Below are 26459 nucleotides of genomic sequence, written 5' to 3'. Positions count from 1 at the left end.
CCCTGAGCTGGTGTCGCCCACCCACCGTTAAGGGAGGACTCTTGTTCATAACCACAGCACATCAAGTTTTAGAAAAGCAAGTGAGCAATTTGGTTCTTGATTATCATGAACAGAAATTTTAGGTCCATGGTAGAATCCAAGTACAAAGTCCTTTTGCCTTATTTGGGATATAAAAGGACAAGCCATTCTATAATCTATGCATATCAAAAAGAGCAAGCAAATAAACACAACTTATTTAAAGGTATTAGCAGATATTATTTATTCTCCCCAGAATATATGTGGAAAAGGCACTGACGATAGCACAATCACACTGTATTATTAGTTGCATCTGCTTCTATAAAAAGGAAAAATCACTTCATGGTTGTGTCAAAAGTCTTAGGCATCATTGGCAGCTATCTTGAGGATCCCTCAAGAGAGAAAAAAATGTATTCTTAAAGCTAAAACATTGACCCATGTCTCTGCTTGCTGATGAGGGCATCATATTTCATATCATTATTGAAAAAATTCTGTATGCTCTACATTTACCTTCCTAGAAAGTGATAGGTAAGGAAAGGAAGAAGATTGAACTGTCAAAGTATCTGTGGCTCTTCTGTCCCGATAAGTGAAGCATGAAGTGGATGGACTACCTGCTGACATGTAGAACACATCCATATAGCTTTGGATATGCAAAAAAGAAGTGTTAAAAAAATTAAAGTGTGGGGCTTAGAGTAATTTAGAAATAAGTAGATTGGGCACAGAAACATTAGGCTTCTGCCAAAGATGATCTACAGAGAGATCATTCTCACAGCCATAGATCATGAGAAGGAACTTTCCAGCTCTTTCATATTTAGGATCAGGTTTGCACCAACTTGGAAAGAATCCAACCTTAAGGTTATTGAAGTTTAGTGTAGATCTTTGAGGACTTCTTGTATGTACATGTATATCTGTGCATGTATCTAAAATTATAAATTCTATAAATTGTAAATTTATAGAAACACATACAAGAAATGTAAACAGTGAGACCCCAGGAAGTGAAAATAAGCAATTGTGTTGGAGGGAGTAAAACATTCTGCCCTATTTGAATTTTTGATAAGCATATTATATTTATACATATTTTTCAGCTTGATTGAAATATAACTGAGAAATAAAATTTTAAGGTATTATAGTGTACAATGCGATGATTTAATATTGTGGAAAGATTTCCCACCATTGGGTTAATTAATGCATGCATCACCTCAACTATTTCTTTTTGTGCGTGTGTGAGAGCACTTCAAATTCTACTGTCTTAGCAAATTTCAGTTATACAATACAGAGTTATCAATCACAGTCATTATGTCGCACATTAGATCCTCAGACCTTATTCATCTTATAAACTTAAAGTTTGCCCCCTTTTACCAAGATCTCCCTATCTTCCCTAACTCCCATCCCTGGCAACTACCATTCTACCCCGTTTCTCTGAGTTCGAATTCCACATGTAAGTGGTACTATGAAGTACTTGTCTTTCTCTGTGTGGCTTATTTTTCACTTAGCATAATACCCTCCAGCTTCATCTATGTAGTCTAAAATGACAGAATTTCCTTCTTTTTTTAAGGCTGAATAATAGTCCATAACATAGATCGATAGATAAGATAGATATAGAGATATATCACATTGTCTTGACTCATTCATCTGTTGATAGACACTTATGTTGTTTTATACCTTTTGAAACTAATAATTACAAGAGTTGACTGGGGGGCTTCCCTGGTGGCGCAGTGGTTGAGAGTCTGCCTGCCAATGCAGGGGACACAGGTTCGAGCCTGGTCTGGGAGGATCCCACATGCCGCGGAGCGGCTAGGCCCGTGAGCCACAACTACTGAGCCTGCGTGTCTGGAGCCTGTGCTCCGCAACAAGAGAGGCCGCGATAGTGAGAGGGCCGCGCACCGCGATGAAGAGTGGCCCCCGCTTGCCACAACTGGAGAAAGCCCTCGCACAGAAACGAAGACCCAACACAGCCATAAATAAATAAATTAATTAAAAAAAAAAAAGTTGACTGGGACTGTGCGGCTTAAGATGAAAAAACTGAGACAAGTAACACAAAGTATACCTTTGGGCTTGAAATTAGCTTTAATCAGAGCTTTGGAGAGATGAAATGATTTTGCTAATACAATAAGAAAAATATGTCTCTTTAAAATAGGAGATCAATAAATGGCTTTTCCATCCCCAGCTTTCCATCCTTCTGTCCATGTAAGAAAGTATATCCAAATAAGTATCACTTTAAGTAGCTTATATTGGATCAATGAAACTTGCAAAAGAAGTTTCAATCAGAAACTGAACAGTCTAAAGACAAGATCTTGTTTTGCCTTCTCCACCTCTTTCATTTGATGTTTCTTCCATTACTCCCACCCTTTTTGGTGTTTGTTTCCATTCTTTGAACGTTTATGTTCTCGGTACACAAGTCCTTCCTGGGCAATCTGGCTCATTTAATGGCTTTGGCTGCCCTCACATCTGCCAGTGACTCCCAAATCTATAGCTCTCACCCCCAACTTTTGCCCTGCACTCCAGACACAGCTTCTATCTGTTAATATGCCATCTCCACTTGGATTTCTACTTCATATTTAGCACATCGAAAACTGAACTAATTTTCCACCCAAACATGTTCCTTTTCCTATTTCTGCCAGCTCTATTAATAATATTATCATCCCAAGTGAGAAGCTCTAAATTCATTATCTAATTTTCTCTCTCTCTTTCCTTTACATCCAATTTTACCAGTGAAGCCTCTAAAATGTCCCACAGGAAAAACCAAACCAGCAAACCAAATCCACCTTTGCAATTGTGTTAGTCCTGTCTTGTCTAGTCTATTGCAAGAGATATTTTAAATAACTATTCTCTCCATCTTTAAAGCTCTTCTCTTAACTTTTTCTTCCTCAGTGCCACCAGATATTGAAACACCCTGCTAGAAAAAGCTTCAAAGTCTCCCCACTTCCTAGAGGATTAGCACAGACCCCACCTACCTGTGGTGGTTTATTTCCATCATTCTGTATTTCAGCCAAACAGAATCGTTTGCTTTTCCCCTGGACTATGGCATGCACTTTTATGCCATTGCATCTTTCATCTTCGGCTTCCTTAGCCAAAAATATGACAAGTTCTGTGGGGTCACATAAGGTGGTATCTTTTTCTAAACTTCACCTTCCATCCCGCATCTGGTGGCAGTGCTGTGCTGGAGGTGGGAGGATGCGCCAAGAGAGTGAAAAAAGACCTCTTGCCAGCTCATTGCCAGGAACTGCTTTATCAAACAATGCCTGAAAATCTTAGACACCGCAACAACAGTTAGTCAAAGAAGTTGAGTAAAATTCACTGGTGTTTCTGAAGATTAATCCAGCATAGGGGAGAAAGATACAAACACTGGAAAATAAACTGTCATCTCTTTGCATCAGTATAGCTGCAAAATAATTACTATGGTCTCTGCTGACTCTGAGATGCCATCATTCTATACATTTTACTCAGAGAGATAATCAAATATATTTGTCTGATAAGTGAGAGATTGTTCTTTGTAGATAATGTATTCTTATGAGTAAATAAAACACTAACCCAATGCTAAAGTAAGTGTCCAGATGTAAATAAACTATAAAGCAACACAAATGAACTGTAGTTAAGTAGAGTGAATTAAATAAATACAGTATACCCACTGTCAACTGATCCCACAGGATACTGCTTAGCCAAGACAGTCCAAAACCATTTATCCTAGAAATCATATGGTACAAATGCATATCACTCAACAATAATGCTTCAAGACTCTGAGTAAGTGTACTTGCCTTCTCAGCAAAACCTTTCTGTATTAATGTGTCCCTAGAGATGAATCATGTCTCTAAAAGATATGAGAAAAATAGGAAATATTATTTGGCCCACTATGTTTTCAAGTCAGTAATATGAATAACTAAAAGGATTAAAAACAGAAATAAAAGAGCATTTGATTTCTGAACACAAACCATATGGGTGTGCTTGGTAAATAAGAAGCAAGTATGAAATAGCCTGTATCCCAAACGCCCCCGACTCACCCCATCCCATGTGTCTTTGTATAAGTCTGGAAATAGGTGTCCACTTACAGAGACCTACAATGAGAAACTCCTTCCAGTAACCAACATTCTTTTCCTGGTTGGGTCTACCATCCAGATGGTGAGGTCCCACAGAACTCCTGGAAAGAAGCCACCCAGAAGATTCCTTATTTCCTCTTGCTCTTAGAAGCCAAGATGAAAGCGGGAGCCATCAGCTGAACATCCAGAAGGAGGGGGCCTTGTACTCCTGGTCACATACATTTCATCTCCTCCCTTGCTTACCGACCACCCCCCCATCCCCATTCCCTCCTGGGCTGCTGTGTGCAGCTCTCAAGGCTGCTTTATTGAGTGATGTTCATCTCCTTTTCTCTCTGCCACACTTCAGGCCCACATGCCCAGTCCTAGCCAAGTTCAAGCCTAAAACTGCAGAGAAATACACTGGTTTAATAGTTGGAAACCCATTCATTGTGGAAGACTGATTGCAAAAAAAAAAAAAAAGTCCCAGTTTTCCATTTCTTGCAATCATGACTTTGCAGCTACTCCCTTCAAGAGAGGCAGGGTTTACTTTCTCACCCCTGAATTCTGAGCTGCCCTTGTAACCTACTTTGACAAAAAAAAAAAAAGTCAGTGAAACTGACACTGTCTCAATTCCGAGCTTAGGCTTCAAGTGGTCTTATCTGCTTTCTCTCTTTCTCAGAACCCTGCCCCTGCCGTGAAAATAGGCCCAGGCTGGCCTGCTGGAAGGTGGGAGGGTAGGACCAAGTCAGCCCAGGTGTCCAGGCCTAGGGTCCAGCAAAAATCAATAAGCCTGTTTTGCCAATAACTAGGCAGGCAAGAACAGAACTGCCCTGTCCACTCACAGACCCATAAGCGAAGTCAATGCTTATTGTTCTACACTGCTGGGTCATGGATGTGGTTGGTTGTTGCACTGCATGTTGTGGCCAGAGACAGCAGATACACTCATTTACTTGGAGAATAGGCCAAACTAGAGCTATCCATGGTGATGTGCTCACATTGGCATAAACCCTAAATTGTCTGAGTGCAATGGCAGAACCCCAGTAGCAATACCCTCATAGAGACCAGAGATGAGCCTAAAAACTCATCCTGAGGTCCTGGATATCACGAAGACAGGAGCAAAGGCCAGATATCAGGGTCTAAGGCCCAGAGTTGAAGGCAAGAGCCACAAATCGAAGTCCAGGAAGACTGAACAAATTAACTAACCCAGTCAAGAATTCTGTAACAGCTGGAATCAACAGAGAAAGAGTCAGAGTGAAAACCTGTGTTATAAGTCAGAAAAAATCATCAGCTAGGGAAGCCAGTTAGCATAGGAAAGAACCTCAGGAGAAAACAGATATAATAAGGCAGGTAGCTGAGTTTCTGCCTATTCCTATAAAGATATCTGAACGCTGCCTGATTATGAATTAGAATTATACTGACCAATTGAACATATTACTTTATTACACTAGAGCGCATTCTCCATAAGAACAAAAGATGTGTTTTTCCCCTACAGCCCTTGTATTCAGTCTTAGCAACTAGCATGGTACAGTACCAACACATATTAAATGCTCAACAAATGTGCTGACTGAATGAACAAATGAATGAAAGGATGAATGAATGAGTACCTGTAGTAAACATCTGACCTAAAGCCAGGTCAGCCAAGTTTGGCATTAACAGACACTGGGGAAAGGGCTGACTCACAAGGACAATTACTAACGCAGAGCTTTTTGGATCATGAATTTTCATGATTAGAATTTTTATGACTGTTTATTTCATAAACCTGACTTTGGATCCCTGGATCTTTCACATAACAGGCATTTAATATTTGTTGAATTGCACTAAAGAGCATAATAGAGTAAAGGATGCTCTCTTCATTTATTTTAGATATCATGACCGATTGGGAATTATCCAAAACTCTCTCCACCCCCATCACCTTCCCCAAGCAAGTGCAGTTTCTTGATATTTAATGCATTCATGTGCTGTTGCACTGGGATCTGGGCATAAAATCAGAACAGACAGCCCAAGGAAGCGACTCACAGGCTCCCTTTAGGTTTGCCTTTATCAAAGCCCAACTCCCAAAAGTAACCCCCAAGATTATCAAAAGGCCCATCTCCAGGAGTGGAGGCCAACACAACTGACCTTGTTGTCTGTTTTTAAATGGATATTTACGAGGTGACACAGAATGCCTTTCCTTGGATCCTAGACATAGGTTATTTCATGCATTTTGTTCTTTCAAGAGGCTAAAATACTATGTATCAACACAGTTGAAATGTAGAATTGAATCTGTGCATTGATTGGGATTTCACAGACTATCATGAAGAGACACCCCTGCTGGAGGTTCCTTTAAACAAACACCAGTCAGGGGTTCTCTCCTTATGCTGTCATGTGGTGTTAGTAATAACGCAAATTTGATAAGTAATAATACAAACAGCAAGGCCAATTATAGTTCCGGTGACATCAGTTGTAGAATTTATGATCCTTCGTGATGGGCTTCCTTAATTGATTAACTGCTTTCATGTAGCAGTCAAGGATGAAGGGAAGGCTTTCACAAAAGCTTTGCACTAGCATTAAATGTGTCTTTTTCAGTGAAATAAAATGGAGTCAAAGTTTTAAAAATGTAGGCTGCAAGTAAAATGATCAGCATTTCTGAACAGAGCATAAGGATGCCGATAAGACATCTATCACTATGTCTTCTTCTTTTCTGCTAACTCACTATAGGTAACAAAAGGAACCCATCCAGGCAAAACATTACTAGGTCTCCATAGACATCTAAACCTCTAATTACATGCACTATCTTAAACATCTACTTCTAGAACACTTGGGTATATATAAATATGGGATGGGCTTTATTTTTTTATTGGAGTAAAATTGCTTTGCAATGTTGTGTTAGTTTCTGTTGTACAATAAAGTGAATCAGCTCTATGTATACCTATATCCCCTCCCTCTTGGACCTCCCTCCTCTCCTCCCCGCCCCCACACCACCATCTAGGTCATCACAGAGCACCAAGCTGAACTCCATGTGCCATACAGCAGGTTCCCACTAGCTATATATTTTACACATGGTAGTATATTTATGTCAAGCCTAATCTCCCAATTCATCTCACCTTCCCCTCTCCCCCCATGTCCACATGTCCATTCTCTACATCTACATCTCTATTCCTGCCCTACAAATATGTTCATCTGTACCATTTTTCTAGATTCCACATATAGGCATTAATATATGATATTTGTTTTTCTCTTTCTGGCTTACTCTACTCTGTATGACAGACTCTAGGTCCATCCACATCTCTACAAATGACCCAATTTCATTCCTTTTTATGGCCGAGTAATATTCCATTGTATATACATACCACAACTTCTTTACCCATTCATCTATCATTGGACATTTAGGTTGCTTCCATGTCCTGGCTATTGTAAATAGTGCTGCAGGGAACATTGGGGTGCATGTGTCCTTTTGAATTATGGTTTTCTCAGGGTACGTGCCCAGTAGTGGGATTGCTGGGTCACAGAACACTAACTAACACCATACACAAAAATAAACTTCAAATGGAATAAAGACCTAGACGCAAGACCGGACACTATAAAACTCTTAGAGGAAAACATAGGAAAAACACTCTTTGACATAAATCACAGCAGGATTTTTTTTTTACCTACCTCCTAAAGTAATAAAAATAAACAAATGGGACCTAATGAAACTTAAAAGCTTTTGCACAACAAAGAAAACCATAAACAAGACGAAAAGACAACCCTCAGAATGGGAGAAAATATTTTCAAATGAAGCAACGGACAAAGGATTAATCTCCAAAATATACAAAGAGCTCATGGAGCTCAATATCAAAAAAACAAACAACCCAATCCAAAAATGGGCAGAAGACCTAAATAGACATTTCATCAAAGACATACAGATGGCCAAGAGGTACATGAAAAGATGCTCAACATCACTAATCATTAGAGAAATGCAAATCAAAACTACAATGAGGTATCACCTCACACCAGTCAGAATGGCCATTATCAAAAAATCTACAAACAATAAATGCTGGGGAGGGTGTGGAGAAAAGGGGACCCTTTTCCCACACTGTTGGTGGGAATGTAAATTGATGCAGCCACTATGGAGAACAGTGTAGAGGTTCCTTAAAAAACTAAAACTGGGATGGACTTTAGTTCATTGGGTATTATCAGAACAATCACCTACTTTGAGTTCTACTACTTTTCTCTTTGGTGAATTTTAGAGAATATTCTGTGTTTATTCTCTCTTATAATGCTCTGTGTGTGGGTTTGTGTTAAAGCCTCATACATACTACATCCTGTAGCACTTTAGAAAGTTCTCAAATTACTAAATGACTTTCCTACACATATTAAGAAAAATCTTTTCACCATTCTGTTTCTGCTTTGCTCTCAGTCGGCAAAGACCAAAAATGCTTAAGCTAACTCTATTACTTAACTGTTTTAATGATGAAGTCATATCAGAATGCCTTGACTTTTCACAACTGGACTGGAAAGTCTGCTTGAAAACCCATTCTTAAAATATTTGGTTAATCATCTTTCACAGCCCAAATCCCAAAATGTAAAATTACTTAAAATGGAGAAGAATTAACAGGAAGATGGATATTTATCTGTATGTTTTTCAAATTTTTGATTCATGTTAGGAAATCTGAAAATTGCTTCATCAGATTTTCATAAAAAGCAAATAATTCTGCCAAAATTACAGCATTATGATATAAATATGGGTATTGACAACTTGAAGGAGACTCTTTGAACATTAATCTAATTAATTGCTTTTCTTCTTGTCATAGTGATCATTTACTGTTAGGTGCCTAAGACATAACTGCTGGGAGAGTTGGACAGTGGAGCAAGCTAATAGTCAGAGGATCAAATGTACCAGGAATTTATGGCAGTGAACTACAGCACTTAAATAGGCCTACCCTCCAAATGTGAAATCTTCTGAGCTTTGGATGACACATCACTGAACAGAGGTTTAAGGAGAAAGTTCTAGTTTAATTATAGAGTTGACTTTGAGCCTATACAGACAGTGATAGAGCGAAGATGTGGTGAGAGTAGGCTGAAGGAATGAGAGGGGAATGTATGGAAAAATTAAATCTAAAAGTAAGAAAGCAGATATATATCCTTGGAAAACACACTCTCAACCCAATTTTATAAAAATAAATAACATTACCTGATTTTAAAAAATTTTACCAGGTACTTTCTCCTTCTCATATGATACGTGAGAGTACACTGAATGATTAGGGGCCAGGATAAAAAGGTAAAGCAAGAAGCTTTGATAGAATCCACACTAGTGAAGAATATTTCACTCAACTCAATTCAGTGAATACTTCTTAGTGTCTATATGGTGCCTCCTGCTATACTTGGTACCACAGGAACAAAGATGAATCCAACAAGGCCCCTGACCTCAAGAAATTTACTGTCTAGTTGGGGAGAGAAACATTTAAACAAACAAATGTTCATGTGATATGTTCAAGATCAGAAGCATAGAAGTAAAGCAGAGGAAGGGATGAGTCCAGGAGAGAGAGAAAAGGGGAAATATCTCCTGACCAAAGTCTTGAAAGATGAATAAAAGTTCAAGGATAAAATTTGAAGGGACTTCTAAGCAGATGGAACAACATATGCAAAAATACAGAGCCAGGGAGCAGCAGGTTATGTGAGCAAGCAAGGGGCAAATTTTCAGTGAGTTACATAGAGATAGATAAGGATTCAGATACGACCAGAGTCTTGAATTTCACGCCAGAGATCCTGATTCAATGTTATCCTGTAGATGGTATCCAAGATGGAAGGAGATGAAACTTGGAACCCACAGGGTCAAATTTACATTTTAGAAACTGAGCCCAGGGTGGAGAGGAAGATGGATGGGAGTGTTGTAAGAACAGAAGCACAGAGACCTATAGGAGCCTCAGCTACAGAAAAACTTCCTTAAGTTTCTGCCTCATTAATTGTGACCATTTAAATGGAGATCTTTTTATTTTCTGCAAAACACAGAAAGGCTTACAAGGCAACTCATCTTGAGGCCAGATATCTAAGATGTTTCAAGATTTGGACTTCTAAGAAAAGAAGGAGAATGGTTAATTTAAAAGTATAAAGTGATTGTGACGCTTAGAAGCATCATTCATGTTCAGTATTGCCTGGCATAGGGTGGGTGCTAAATAGCTATTAAATGAATGAATAAATTAATAAATATAATTGCCCTTCAGATTGGGTCCTTTTCATATTATTTACAAATCATCCTTAGTAATTTATCACTTTTAATAAAAAATAGAGTTAATTTAGCTGAAAATACTTAAAAGTAATCAAACTGAGTTTATTTAAATTTTTTTCTATAAATCAGACTTTTATTTAGTCAGGCTGCCCTTTACCCCAATTAATCCAAATCAGTGAGCTTTTACTGTAATTGAAAGTTGTGCATACTTGCCACTTCCACTGACCCTCTAAGAGCCTGTAATGGCAATTGGAAATTTTCCAAGGTGCTGGTACCTTTAATTTCTCCTTTACTCTTCCTACAGACAATAGAAGTTTGCATTGTCAAGTTTAAATCTCTGAAAATGTCCCCTCATATCCTAAAATATCCTTTAGAAGTTTTGCTATTTCTTAACCCTGCCTTTACCTAACAAATCCTTACATGGAAATTAAGTAAACTTGTATTCACCATCTCCATTAATTTCAATTACCCAGCACTGAGATAGAGATCTGAGTCAGCCTCAGCTTCTCTCTCCCTCATTCAGGCAATCAGTTATCAAACCCTTTTCAATCCAGCACTGAAACGCCTCTCAAACCTGTTGTTTCCACTCTACTCCTCCGTCATTCTCTAACTTCAAGCTCTCGCTACTTCCTGCCCAGATCTTCGCAAAGGTCTCCTACCTCTAATGTCATCACCCTCCAATCCGTCCAGAACCACTGTCCATGGTATTTCTACTGTCAAATACAAATCTGATTATGTGACCTCTCTCAGTGGCTTTGAAATCTTCAGTGGTTCCTCACTGTTCACAAACCCAAATCCAAACGCTTCAGCATGGCCCAAATAGCCCTTTACATGTGGTCCCAGGTTCCTTTCATGTATTTTAACACATCTGTACTTTTGTACATATTTTTTCCTCTACCTGAAATTCTTCTCTGCCTAGCTCCCTTCTTCAACCAGCAAATTCACATACATCCTTTCAAAATGAGCTCAAGGGGAAAGGAGATGGAATTTAGTGGTTAGAACATGGAGGTTAGTGTGCTTAAACCTTGGTGGGAAGCTGGCACTGCTTCCTGGCTCTACCAGCTCCTGGTTCTGGGACTTGGGGCAAATTGCTCAGCTTTCCTGAGCTTCAGTGTCCTCGGTAAAAGAAGAATCCTTTTACAGGGCACTGTGAGGATTAAATGAGATCAAGCCTCTAAAGTGCTCAGTTCAGTGCCTGCAACGTAATAACTATGTAGTAGTGACTATTATTTTTAAATGTCATCTTTTCTGTGAGGCTCTCTCTAATCCAATCTCCATTTCCTTAAGTCAAAACTGATCAATTTGCCTCTTGTGCTCTTGGAATTTTTTGTTTTGTTTATACTTTTATAGCACTTACCTTATTGCTGGATGCTCATTTCTTTAATAACAATCAGAGTCAACTGTTCACTCACCACTTTCTATGTATGTCACTTATGTAAACCTTTAACATGTATTATCTAATTTAACCCTTGGCAACTCCATGAGGTGGGTATAATTATGAGCCCCATATTAGTGATAAGGAAACTGAAGCCAGACAGGATAAGTGATTTGCCCAGAGTTACTCAGCTGATTGTAGTGTAATAGGGAAGAACAAATCTGACTCCATATTAGATCTGTTTCTCTTACTTTAACCTCTGTATTCTGTTGCTTTTGCTGCAAGTTAAATACGTAGCCTGTAGCCTGATATAAATAGGATAAACCGTTCTCAAGGCTCTGACCTTTAAAGGTATAACACTTTTCCATTCATATAGAGATAATAAGTTGCAGAACAGAGAATAACATTTGTCTTGTTAGAGATTTACAGGAACATCACAACCTGACCTATGTGGACAGATGCAAGAACAAAAGATTCCGGCACCAAGGAGTTTGCAACAACTAACCACATCCCCTCCACTTTTAGTATAAAAGAAGCCTGACTTCTAACTCGGGTAAGATGGTTCTTTGGGACACTGGTCCACCATCTTCTCAGTCTGCTGGTTTTCTGAATAAAGTCACTTTTCCTTGCCCCAGCAACTCATCTCTCAATTTACTGGACCATCATTAGGTGAGCAGTATGAATTTGGACTCGGTAACAGTAGCAGAAGGAGTTAATTAAAACCAGGTAACTTTGTTCAGAATGCATTCTCTTAACCACTGTATAGCCCATTGAAATATAAGTTCCTTGAGTAGAGAAATCATATTGCTCTCGTCTCTATGTCATTAGTATATGCACAGCTTCTACAAACAAAGAAGGTTTATTATGAGCTTCTGAAGAGACTTCTGGAACCCAAGGTCTGTGCTGCTGAACCCAGGGATGTCTTGAAAACCCAGGCACAAAAGCCATCTGTCCAGACTTCTTCTCTTTCTCCCTGAAAAATCAATTTCTCTGCCTTGGTCCAAAAGAAGTGTGGGAAATCTTATTATTCTAAATGTGATCCAGTGCCCTGCCCTCCTCTACAAGGGATGCAGGAAAAAGAGATTTCTGTGAGTTACTCCAAAACATATGGACTATGCCCAGTGTCCATTCCAGCTTCATATATGTTTTAGCAAGTGGATGAATATGAAATTGTACTTGGTAAGCTAGTCTCAAAGAAACTTTTGTTACTGTGGAGAAATTTTGCCACTTGATAATTGACTGAATTTAAGAAAATTCTGGAGAAAGTATACTTTCACATTTACATTCAAAGAGATGGGTATAAAGAAGCTAAACATTGTTTCTGAATTCCTTAGTGGGAAATAGCATACTTCTGAAATGTGAAGTTTTTACTAAAAAGAATGCTGTCTTTAATATGGGATAGGATTGTATATAAAGACCCAGATATACATTTCCTCATCTGTTTCAGCCACTTGTGCTCTTATTTCCACTTATAAAGTAGCTGAATATAAAACTCCCCAGGACTGCTCTGTGTAGTTTTACAAAATGTGAGCCTGTATATTCTATGTAAAATTTGTATCTACGCTGTGAACACCATTTAATAAATCTAATGTGTCTAATTTAGACACACAATGCCTTCATACTGCCCGAGTTCTTTCTGGGTCTGAGGTCGTATCATCAGCATGTACACGTTCAGAGCATTTCATGAACTATATGATGTCGGCGGGTCATTAATAAAAACTGAAAAAGTAAAAAGCCCCATAATTAGCTCCTGAGGTAACTTTGAATGTAACACTTTCACCTCAGATTCAACACCATTAAACAAAATGACTGGGATTTATTCGCTAATGTAGCCTGAGAACCATTCCACTATAGTTAAACTTTGCCAAATTGAGGGACACTCAAATAGCAATATGTTGTGATTCACTGAATCAAAGGCCACAGACAAATCAATAGAGATAGTTGCTGCATAAAAAATGATAATGAACAAATGTAACAATATCACCAAGGTTACCTTGAGAAGAGCAAAGAAGCGGTTTAAAACCATCACTAAAAAGAGGGTCAATATATCAGCCTCGAATGAGGAGTTAAAGAAGAGAAAACCAGTACACCAAATCAGTGAGTCAATCCATATTTATTTAAAAAGTCTTGAAGTAAAGAAGCAGCATATTAGTCAAATGACAGATGAAGGAAAAGATGTGAAATGATTTAATTCTCTCCTTGTTTTAACTGTTTGGTTATTTAACTTTAAACAAAGCCCAGTCCCTGGAGAACATAACACTTACATGAATTACTCAAGTGGCTCTTTGAATGATTTGTTAACATAAAGAATGTGATAACAAATTATCAATAAGCAACTCATTGCTTATTCAGATAAAATGTATTACACTGATGTAAACTTAAATTAGCACTTCAGACAGTTGGTGGGAAACAATCATCGTATTTTTTTCCAATGACAGAAGTATAAAATTGTTACTGAACCAAACCTGGGTGTCCTTGCCCTGTGTGCAGTAAAGCCAATCTACAAACACCGGGCTGTGGTGAAGGAAAGTGCAGCAGGTATTGCAGGGCGCCAAGCAAGGAGTCCAGGGCAGCTGGTGCTCAAAAGACTCGAACCCCCCGAAGGCTTTCAGGGGAAGGTTTTTAAAGACAGGTTGAGGGAGGGGGGTCCTGGGGTGTGTGATCAGCTAATGGACATTCTCCTGGTTGGTTGGTGGTGAGGTAATTGGGAGTCAACCTCATCAACCTTCTGTTACCAACAGGTCTGGGGTCTACGTACTTGTGGGGAGCGTACAGTTAACTTCTTCCACCTGGTGGGGGTTTCAGTATCTGCAAAACAGCTCAAAGGATATGGCTCAGAATATTATCCATCCCTGTGGAGGAACTAAAGGTCCTTGACTGTGTTTAATGGCTAAACTATTATTATTTTGTCTAGCTTGACTGTTTTCCTTTCTTCCTGCATTTTCTCACTTCTCTGATTAAATTTATTCTTTGACTAAAGCTTTTCTACAGACAAAAGGCAGGTGAAGGACGTGATGGGGAGTCCTGTTCTGAAAAGGCCCCAGAGGGTCCTGCTTGGTTACAAAGTCATACAGCTGGAAGCTGCCTTTAAGATGGGTTACTCCAGCACCCCTATCAGTCACTTCCTTCCTGCAGAACACTCTTTTCTCAATGTATTACAGAATTAAAATACTTTTTGTATTGATTGTTCCATGAGGGAGTTTCTCTAAGTGGTTTTTAAACATTTTAACAGTAATAATATCTGCAAATTTCACCTAATATTTAAACATTTTTCTAAGCCACAAAATCACTGTATGTAAAACAATTAAATCATAAAGCAGGTAAACCTCATTTAGAGAAAAGTAAAGGTTGAATTTAAGGTTGATCAGGAATCTGAATGTTAAACTCTTAGGGAAGGACCATGGGTAGGTTAAGACATATCTTCTCAGTTGTGAGATTATCTTTTTTATTTAGAATAAGAAATGTCAATAATTTGCTTTGTATTTTTCAACACAGGGTAAACAATAATTTCTTATCTAATAAAATGATTTATAGGTTGCTTTGATTTTGTGCTCTTAGAGTAATATTTAGTCTTTAGAAATCATCATTTTGTTTAATACACAGACAAACATGAATTTCTCACCTGTTTTATATTAGAATCTCAGCACAACATCCACATTGGTATAGTTTGGGGGAATTCATACCCCTAACCAGCTCTAAACAAACCAAAAAATTGTACAGAGCTTCACAGCAAGAATAGATGTGTTTATTTAACTAAGGAGTCACAAGCAAAGTTTTATGAACATTGTGAATCTGAATAACCTATCCAAATGATGACCATAGTTAAGTGGTTCATACAATTCCAGTTAATGGCATGATTTTATTCATTGTCACAGAATTTGTGATTATAAACTTACCTTTTATGTCACTACGGACAGTTCCCAAGGCCACCTGATAGCTTCTGAATTATTGATTGTTTTCAGTAGAGCCCAATTTAGAAAGAAAACTCTTCCATTAGACTAGGTAATTTTAACCTCCAAAATTCAAATAGAATGCAAAGGCAGGAACAGAAATAGGTAATTTTGCTACAGCATAGAAAACAAAGACATTGTTCTGGCACATGAGTGGCTGGCCTTTGACCTGAGTGGGACCACCTGAGCATACAGTTTATTTAACTTGCTGAATCTTGCCTTTGAAAGTAATACTTTAAAATATGGCCTCCCTAAACCATATTGCAGAGCTGTGCAAGCTGGGTGGCTGAAGATACTTGACAGCAGAAGTTCTTAATCACTTGAGAGACACAGATACCTTTAACCACCTGATAAAAGCCTCAGGCCTCTTATACAAATTTTTGCACACTATTGCAGGGGTCCTGGACCACCCGGCTAAAGCCCATGCACTGATCCTACTCCAGGCTAAGTCAGAAAAATTTGAACACATTCTTTTTCAACCAAAAATTAGCACATTATTTTAACTACCATGGCATCTGAATGATGTTTTAAATGTGTTGCTGGGTTTCATCAATAGAATTGCCTTCATTCTACTTTATTTGCTAAATATGTAAATAAATAATAACACCAGATGTTTGGGTCTATGTACAATGATACATAAGCACCATTCTATAAATGTAACCCTTCTTTGTACACCTTCTCTAGCACTGTAAATACATAATCTCTCTGAAATATGGAGAATCAAGGGCAGAAGGGAAGTAGAATTTTGGTAATTTCACTTAATATATAAGGCCTTGCAGACACGAAGAAACTAGCATAAATTTTGGGTGTAAAATTGTTACCCATCTATATTAGTCTTGTTAGGCATGAAATGGTTGCCATTTATCTAGAAAACTCCTGCAATGAACCATGATGTGAGTGCAAGGAAAACCTGCTTTCTGAGTATCTGGCTTCTCTAAGCCAAGTTATAATAGTTGGAACTACATCAGTAAAGTGGGTATATTCTGCTCCTTCTAAGATTCAAACATCTGCAGAAGGGCAGCCAAAGAGCTTCCACATCCACTTCTATCTGTCTGGATATTAGATAACCAGTAGTAGCATCTACCCAAATCTCTGGACTGGGAGTTATTAAGGCCAGCATTCTGGCACTCACTCCTGTATGAATGCATTATTCCAAACAATCAAAGAGAAACTACTTAGTGAGTGTTTCTGTGGCAGATATCGTGTTTAGGAATAAGTTAATACTAATAAAACAATTATAACAGTGCCTACTTGTTGTAAGCACATAATAGATGTTAACTACTGTTATTATCATTGTTTTCATGGTTATACAAATTCAAACGGGCCATCATTCTTGCACTCAGGAGCTGTGATCTAGGGAGGGATTTAAAAAATGGAGTGTGGTAAGATTATGATGGAAGTTCTGATATGTAGCATTGCCACAGAAACAACGAGGTGGGCTATGGAAGTCCATTTGGGGAGTCAGGGCAAGCTTCCCAGCAAAGAAAGAGTAGTGATTAGCTAGACAAATTGAGAAGGAGGCATGGCCTTCCAGTGAGGTAATTATGTATGCAAAGCATGATACAGCACACATTTGGGTGACTACAGTAGTTTAGTATGGTTGGAGCAAAGATTACAAGTGGAAGTTTGACAGAGATGAGGCCAGAAAGGGATGAAGAGGCAGAGTATGACAAGTTGTTAGGTGCTTAAGTAAGGAGTTTAAATTTTATTGCAAGTGCCACAGAGAGTTATTTAAAAGACTTCTACACCACAGAGTTCTGCCACCGTTAACTGCAGAACTTTGATTTATTCACGTAACCATTTGGGGTTTTGGTTTTCACCTATGACACAAATGAAAGGGTAGAGTTCATGGTTGTTGAGGCCTCATCCAGCTTGACTTTTAAAAATGATTCCTTGTTCTCATGTCAAGAATGACCAAAATAAAAAGAAGGTTAAAAAGTTTTCATTTTTCACTAGCCAAATGTAATTGTGGAGACATTTATATGACTTCTGACCTTTATATTTCGCTTATCTCTGAATAAAGTAAACAAATGACTTTCTAATTTTGGCTTATGCCCTTTGCACTATAGGCAAATTTAAAAAAAAAAAAAGCCAAAAAAATAAACAAAGACAGGCTTCCGAAAATTCCTGCTATCTCCTTCAAAAGCATAATCAAAATGTACTTGAAGGTCCACTTAAAATTTGCATAATATATTTTTTTGTTTTGAAATTGAAAAAGAAGAAAAAACCCTACAAATTATTGCTCAATCATTAACACAGTCAGGTACCACTTCAGTGGCTGATATCCAGTCAGCCGATCAAATTCATCTAGTCAGCTACCTTATGATTTTCCAATTTTATAGTCAGATCAGCTGGAGATGTAAGTAATTAATACGTATCTAAACTATCAACAGTTTTAGTTTTGTAGTGAGTCTTACTAAAATTCTAATTCTGATTGACAAGAATAAAATTGAAGTTTTCAAGACTTCAGTGCTTCAACTGCTTCATTGAGATTAAATGGGGTTCTTCATAAGCTGCATCGATACCTCAAGCAAACACATAAAATCTGATGAAATGGTTATAAATATATCCTGGCCACCTTCCTCTGCATTTTTCCTATTTGAAAGATAGAACCAATCAACCAAAACCAGAAAAATTGCTAGGTTTTGTGGCAGTGGAAGATGGACAGAGATGTAAGAACATGATAGCGAAAAAAGAAAGTTTAGAAGCAAGCTAGCAGAAAATAAATAGCATTTTAATAAGTCCTCTTTACCAGGTATCTGTAAGTAAAACTCCTCATTCTTCCTGAAGGCCTCGCTCTCAATCTACTGCTGCTCTAACCTCATGCCTTAAGTCCTCATCCAATATACTGAAATGACCTACTTCGAAGGTCAAAGTTGAGTGGATTTCATATGTAATAAAATGTCTTCTCCCTTTCCTCCACTTTTCATTTAAAATCAAAAGCCTTCAGGCCAAAGGAAGTATGTGTAGGTTTTTCACCTTCATTTCTCCCATTGTTCCTGCCTTCTAGTGTATTCTTCCATGCCATCTTCTCTACCTGTAACACTCTTTGTTTTCATCACCTGACTTTCTGCCAAGGTTTCCAGCTAGGACTTGCTTAAAATTGCTGTCTTTCTGGAAGACGTTCACCACAATTTAAATCTAAATATAAATTCTACACTATAAGCCCCTTTATCTGGTAAATGTCACCGATTTTCTTCATTGTATCTAATCCACCAGTATTTTATCCACTTATATTGAAATTTCAGTAGGCAAAGACCAAGTCCATCTTAGTATATTTAAGATTTCTGAGTTTCTCGTGCTCAAATGACTTTCTATAATGCCAGCCTGGATGTCTACAATGCTGGTCGAGGTTCTGGTTGAGGCCCAGGGCAGGCTGTCCCAAAATATACCTCAATGGCATATTGATTATTTTAAATTAAAGTTACTTGAGAAACAGCTGGTGGAAAAATAATGATACTAAAAAAAAAACCCACTCTGACCCCCAGCTTTCCCCCTGAAAGTGGGAAATAAATCTCCCATGTGACGGTATCCTCCCTCTGCTAGGAGGATAGAAAACATCTTTATGACCAGAGTTAGGGAATTCAAGGCTAAGAAAGCTATATAAACAAATTTTGTTACTTCTTCACGAGTCTGTTACCCCAAGCATGAGCCCCTTTGTTTTTGTTAAATCTTCGCAAATAATTGTTTCTTTGTCTCAAAATAATATGTAAACAGCCTAGTTTAGTCACATCGGGGTCCCATTTCTAGGAGACCTTGGTGCATGCGAATTAAATTGGTTTTTTTCTCTTGTTAACCTGCCTTGTGTCAATTTAATTATTAGACCAGTCGAAAGAACTCAAGAAGGGTAGGGGAGAATTTTTCCTCTCCCTGACAGTTGGCATACCAGGACAGCAGGATGCCAGCTGGACCCTGCTCCCCACTCCACCACGCCCCTCCAGCCCCGCCCCCAGACACAAACACACCTCCCATGAGATCCTGGACCTCTGACAAAGGCCTGCAGAAGGTAAGTGTTCTAACCACATCATCCTCCCAAATCTGCCTGCAGGGTCTGGTGGAAGGGAAAAGTCGTGAGAGTCCTTTTTCTTTTTTCTAAACTTAGATTAGCAGGAGAAAATATTTGTGGAGCTGGTTTCTTGGGACATAGCAAATCTGGTATTTGGTAAATGAGTACTCTCACGTTTTATTGATTCTTTCCTTCCAGAGACGGTCACTAGTTTTCTTTGTCTGTTGTATTTTTGTCATAAGGAGGAAGAACCATAGGCAGAACAACAAGCACGGGCCCTTTATACGCCTACTGTTTGAACCAGCCTCACAGACTAGTGAGTTGACAGTTCTCACCAGACCAGCATCTGTTTAGACAAACTTTGCTGTGGGTCCCCTATGTAAAAACTGAATGAGGCTCTTCCTTCTGGATTGTTCTATGTCCTGAGAACTTAGCTTTGTGACCAATGAGAATATTCTCTCTGATCTCCACCATCCAGAAGGTGCACTTACTGGAGTGCATCTGGTGGCCAGTCAAATTAACTGGGGTTCCAAGACATGAAGTCATAAGCAGCATTTTCTTAGTCTGACTGTGCCAGCTCAGAGGAATTTGTCATAAGGGGTCCCAGTCCATAAGGGATCTTTGTCATCTCAACTTTTGTTGCTTGTTAGTGCTGGAAAAGTCCCATTCCAGTAGTACCTGCCCAGTGTCACAGATTAGCGGTCTATGACCAGAGGTATCCCACATTCTCATGGGAAACCAGGGCCAATGTTTCACTACACCATTTTACCACCTGTGGCAATGAAAAGCTCTTACTTTCTTAGACTAACTCTGGGAATGAACTTTCTGGATCTTGTGAGGGCTAAATACTCTCCTACGAGACATCTTTTGTGTCTTTGTTTAAGCCATAAAAAGACTTATTGGTTTGAGTCACTATTTGAAATTAATATAAGCTCCTACTCATCAATGGCCAGACAATGGATTCTTTAAATGACTTATGATCCTATTTGACCTATGATCCTATTTGACCAAGTGTTTTAAAAGCTTTTTGATATTTTTGACAAAACTCCCAAAAGTCAAATTCTAAATGACCTAGAAATAATGCTGGGGTCTTCCAGAGGGTCCCTGAAACACCTCAAAAGATTTATTTTCTCTCCTTATAAAAGAGGGGTATCAAACTAATTAGGCTTATCTGGTACATTGAATTACATGAGAAACATTTTCAAGTAAATGATGATAAACCTTGTTAAATTATATTAGGTGGTGATCAGGAAAAGAAAGGGATGGAGGGGGAAGCCGGAAACTAAAACAGATCTAAACTCTTACAAAATGCCAAGGTCATAAAAGACAAGAAAAGACCAAGAAACTGTCACAGACTGGAGAAAACTAAGGAGACACGATGACTAAATACAACATGGGACTTGATGGCACCCTGGAACAGAAATGGACATTAGTAGAAAAAAACTAGTGCAATTCGAATAAAGTCTGGAGTTAACAGTAATGTTACAATATTGGTTTCCTAGCTGTGATAACTGTACTATGGTTACATAAGATGGTAACGTAAGGGGAAGCAGGGTGAAGGGTATATAAAAAAATTATATTAGGTGGGTAAATGTTATTAATATAAATGTTCTAAACATTATATGAAAAGTGGATAAGTCCTAATATAACATTAACTGTCCTAATTCTATTTATCTTAAAACGTGTGTCACAACACTAACCAAATTTCCTTGTCAATTCCATTATAATGAATCAGATCTTTAATAACGGACATTTTAAAAGTCTTCCATCATTTACAGACAGTTATAATTTTACTCAGATGCTTTTACAAAGGTTTTCTGCAAATGTGTGCCAGCTTCAGAGAAATTCATGGAAAGGAATCTAACAAGTACTCTAGAATACAAGTTTCTGATAACTTTCAAATCATACCGCTGAACTGGGTAAGAATTTACAGAACCCTAATGGAGAAATTGATAGCTTCATAAAACTTCTAACGAGAGGTCAAGCAAAACAAGAGTTAATTATATGAGACTAAGTGAACTGAAAAAGATGATTATAATTTGTTAATTTTTTTTTATTTGAAACATTGCTGATTTTTTAAATGTTTTGTTTCTCTAGATTTAAGAAAATGTTTTTCTCTTTTCTCTTAAGCTATGACTTAGAGTAATTCGGTAAATTACACCTTTGTAAACAGAACTGAAACATTTACCTTTCGGCCCTACCTGATCCCTCCAGAATTCAGAAACTCTCAGTGAGTATTCTTATTCTCTTGGCAATGTAAAATTTGGCATTTGCATAAGTTCAATAAGAATCTTTTCTCCTTATAACAGGACACAATTTGAAACATTGATTATATTACCAAAGCTCTGACTGGAATGTCATATTTGAGAGAAAAATACATAGACTCAGATTATGACCAGACAGCTTTAAGGAACTAAGGTTGACTTTATGGAGCCAATAAAGCCCCCTGGAAAAAAGAGCCTGTTATCTTGCTTACAGGATTTTCGGCTGCCTTACCAGGTGAGGGAGAAAGGTCACTTCTTGGCAGTCCCAGGAACCTCAGGATATTTGTGGGGACCTCAGGAGGAAAAAGATTTCACCGCAATCTATAAATCTATAGGTACTGCAGGTGAAGTCTAATGGCAAATATTTGGCTTGGCTTCTTAGCCTCAAGAGGCTACTGAAAGTTCAATCTGGAGATTCCTTATAAAAAGTTCCAGCGAAGCAGATCTAAAAGAGCCTAAATGGTCAATTGCTGTTCTTTCTATACATAAGCAAATAACAAGGCCAAGTTTATTGAATATAGACTTATTTTCAAACTAATTAGTCTTAATTTGGCTATCTTTGGTAGAAATGAGGGTGATTTTAGAGAGAAAAAGTATGTGTCAGTAGAAACTATAATACACACTTGTGGATATTAGATTCTATGTTACTAATTTTGCTTGAGGTTTCATTGTTTACCTGAAAACGAAACTGGATATTGAAATTTTCTAATTTCCTCCAATATCTGGCTACAGCTCTCCAAGCTAACATTTCCAATTTTCTCTCACTCTTTGGACTTGGAATCATTGAGAACTAAAACTGCCCTTTTTTCCTGAAGTCCTACAAACTCAAGCTAGATGTCTTAATATAAGCTTTAGGGAAACCACCACAATAGCTTATGTTCAGACAAATTCTTCTCTCCTGTTGCTGTATGGACCTCTCAGAAAATCTACCTGGTCTGATGACATCATCTGAGACATGCAGACTGCAAAAGATGCTTCAACCCAGACATCTAGAAATCTCAATTCTACACTCAGAACTCAAAAACTGATTTATAATTTGCTCCAGTTATCAGCCATTGCATTTCTTTTTTCTCCATAGAAATGCCTCTTAGTAAACAACTGATTGCTTGCACCATAGGCCTAATTTTGAACCTATTTGAAATCACCACCTCCTGAAATGAGATTAACTGAACTGACCTTGCCGTCAAGACTAAGAGGATGGTTCAATGAGATGGAACAATCTACCAACTTTTAATATGTGAACCTTCCAAGGAAGAATCAGAAGAAGGAACTATTGGGGTCCAGGGCATATTGATTATTTTGAATTAAAGTTACTTGAGAAACAGCCGGTCTGGGGGGATGATATTAAAAAGTCACTATGACCCCCACCTTCTCCTTGAAGGCAGGAGAGAAATCCCTAGACCAAGAGGATAGAAAACATTCTTATCACCAGAGTTAGTTAGGGAATTCAAGGCTAAGAAAGTTATATAAACAAACTTTGTTATTTCTTTACTAGCCTGCTACCCTAAGCAAAGCCCCTTTGTTTTGTTAATTCTTCACAAATAATTGTCTCTTTGTCTAAAAACAATGTATTGGTAGCCTGCTTTGGTCACACTGAGGGTCCCATTTCTATGATACTTCCAGGCATATGAATTAATTTTTTCTCCTATTAATCTGTCTTATGTCAATTTAATTATTAAACTAGTCAAAAAAAAAAAAAAAAACTCTAGAAGGGTAGGAAAATTCCCCCTCCTCAACATTCTAGTTATCCCAAGCAGACTGGAGAGAAGATTGGGGGGTTGCAGTCACCTGCATCCCCAGCCTGTCGTATATCAATATCCTCCAAAGCTTACACCCAGATGCTCAAATTTGCACCAAAACCTTCTCAGCCCATAATGCCAGTAACTGTACTCTCAGCTACAAAATGCACCGTGTGGGTATAGAGTGCCCGTCCACAGGCTGTTCCAGCTCAGAACAGGCTATTGCTTGGAAATATACTTTCCCCAAAGTTTCTTTATGTCCTCTGTGTGATTTGGCCTCAACAAGATAAAAATATGTTTAAGTAAACACAGCGTAGCTCAAACAGGATTTCCAGGAAACCCGATCTCTAGATATTTTTGCCAGCTTTTTCTGGGTCTTCCCATGGGACCATTTTCAGGATTATGCACAGAAGCTGTAAAAACAGAAAATCTATCCTTTAGTAGTAGTTTAGGAGAGTCCATGATTCTAGGAAGTACAGGCATACTTCACAAACCACTTGCTGTTCAACTTAGAGTGCCTGATCCCCTTTATCTTTACCATCTCCACCTCCTCTGAGTTTATGCACCTGATAACCAAGTTGTGTAGATGTTTTGTCCCTCCTTGAGGGCAAGAACTGGGTCTCAGGCAGCTTTCTGTTCTCCATAATCCCTTCCAATAGTATATAATGTACTTTAGTTGCTCATTAAGTATATTTGAAATGAATATTTGGAAAACTGAGAATTAGTAGAGAGGTCATGTATTTCCTGTTTGAAATATGGATCATCCATTGAAATAAAAATCTTAAGGAAAGATAGATTCACCATGGTTAGGGCAAGCTTCTCAGATGAACAAGGTATAAAGGGGCAAGAGGGCAAGTATGCAAAATTACAACAGAAAGGAAAGGGTGCTGGATGACTGACTGAGTCTCAGGTAAGAAGCAAAGAATAAATGATTTATTCTGAGTATAAATGATTTCTAAGCTTCATCCAGATCTTGAATTTTACTTATTTTCCTTCTTTCCTTTCTCTCTTTTTTAGTCCTTCAATTTGACCTGGTACTAAAAAAATAATAATAATATCTGGAATGAAAGCAAGACTCAGCAGCCAAACGCCTATGAATTGCCTAAGGCCATGAGAAAGCCAAGAGATCTATTCCCTCTTCTCTACACCTGCTGCTCGAGGGAGTGAATAAAAATGGAAGCCCTTCACCTAATATCATAACCAAAATAACATAATATATAAGGCAATGAGGCTATATACCAGCAAATGCGTTTAGCCACTGCTATACAAAACCAAAATAAATTAGGGTCTACACAAATGAAAAAGAGATAGAAACAAGATCTAATTAATGTTGATTAATACTTTTGAAAAAGAAATAAGAACTCGTGTATGGTCCTTGTTTCAAATGAATTTAATAATACAATCTGTAGTATGAAACGTACTCTAGAATCACATTCATTACCTCTTAAAATAAAAATGATGTGATGGAAATAAGTGTAGAGATGCAGTGGGAGGATCATAATTGTCTACATTTTCTTTAACTTACCTCTTCTTGCTCTAGAATCCCCACTCCTGCTAATGGTGGGGTGAAATGGAAATGGCAGGGTCCTTAAGTTTGACAACTAACGGTATTTTAGTCACTTGCCTAGGGTCTCATCTCCTGTCTTCTTGCCTTTTTCCTTCCCCTAGTAGAAAGGGTGTTTGAGTGAAAGGGTGTCCTCATTGAGTAGAACCCAAGTTCTTCCTTACTCTGTTATTGATTTCTGGGTCAGTTCTTAAACTTTGGTTCACATATTTAGAAAGAAGTCCTTCTAGAGTTTAGGAAATTCCTTTCTCTTGTTGGCGGTTTCCTTTCGAGATAGCTGAGTCAAAACAAAATCAATTTAGAAACAGATCAAGATCAATTTGTGTCCACTTAGTTCTACGTGGTAATCTTTTTTTTTTCTTGAAGCAGTAAATGGGCAAGCAGGCAAGGTATTTTATGAGAAATTTAAAAAATACATCAGTCTAATAATGGATAAAGGGGATATGAAAGACTGGAAAAGAAAGTGGAAAGGTGAAAGGAGAGAAAGAAAAAAGGAAGGTCAAAAGAGAGAAGCAAAAGAAGATGAAGCTCGGAAAGGAAACAAGAGCTAGAAAGAGAGCAGCAAAATAGAGAAGGAAAGAGGACAAAGGAAGGCTGCAAGATGGTGCCACAACTTTGATGTTGCCCCACCCACTGAGAAGCCAGAAGAGTCTAGCGTCGCTCTCCTTTGACCTACCGTCTACACTGCTCTTTCCTTAAGCCAATCACATCACGGCCTGTCTGCTGTAGGCATCCAGTGGCTCCTGTGGCTCACAAGGTAGGGTTAGCTCTCAGAATAGCCCTACAAAGCTGGGCCATAGCCACGCCACTCTAGGTACTGTATACAGAAGCGATGCCAGTGATACACATCCCCTCTTCTCTGTAGTCCCTCATCCGACTGAGCTGCTAAACTATTGGAATGTTTGTTTCCCATGCCCTTCTCCCCCTTTTTCTACCTGAATAATTCCTAGTCATCCTTAAAGACACTGCTCAAATGACATATCCTCCAGAACGCCTTCTGCCTCTCTCTCCATCCTCTTGCATGCCCTTATGACAACCCATGAAAAATTCTTAGAGTTATAAATCTGCTTATCTGTCACACATACACCCAGGCTGAAGTCACTTTATTCTCTGTAGCCCCAATGCCTTATTCAGTAACTTATGAACACATAGTAGGAATTCGGTATTATTTTTAAATAAGCTAATTTTAATTGGTTTTCTTATTTCTTAAGAGTCGGCCTCATTGCTGAGTAATGAAGACAAGAGTAGGGGGTGACATCCATCCTTCTCCTGGGTCAGATCCTTTCCTTATTTTCCCATCCTAATTAACCTGATTCTCTGACTCTCGTGTTGTGGTTCTGGTTCCA

This window comes from Delphinapterus leucas, chromosome 11 (genome assembly GCF_059928025.1).
Source record: "Delphinapterus leucas isolate spDelLeu-1000000601 "Yukka" chromosome 11, BTC_Dleu_Yukka2, whole genome shotgun sequence".
Classification (NCBI taxonomy): domain Eukaryota; kingdom Metazoa; phylum Chordata; class Mammalia; order Artiodactyla; family Monodontidae; genus Delphinapterus; species Delphinapterus leucas.
Note: the sequence above shows the minus strand (reverse complement) of the source record.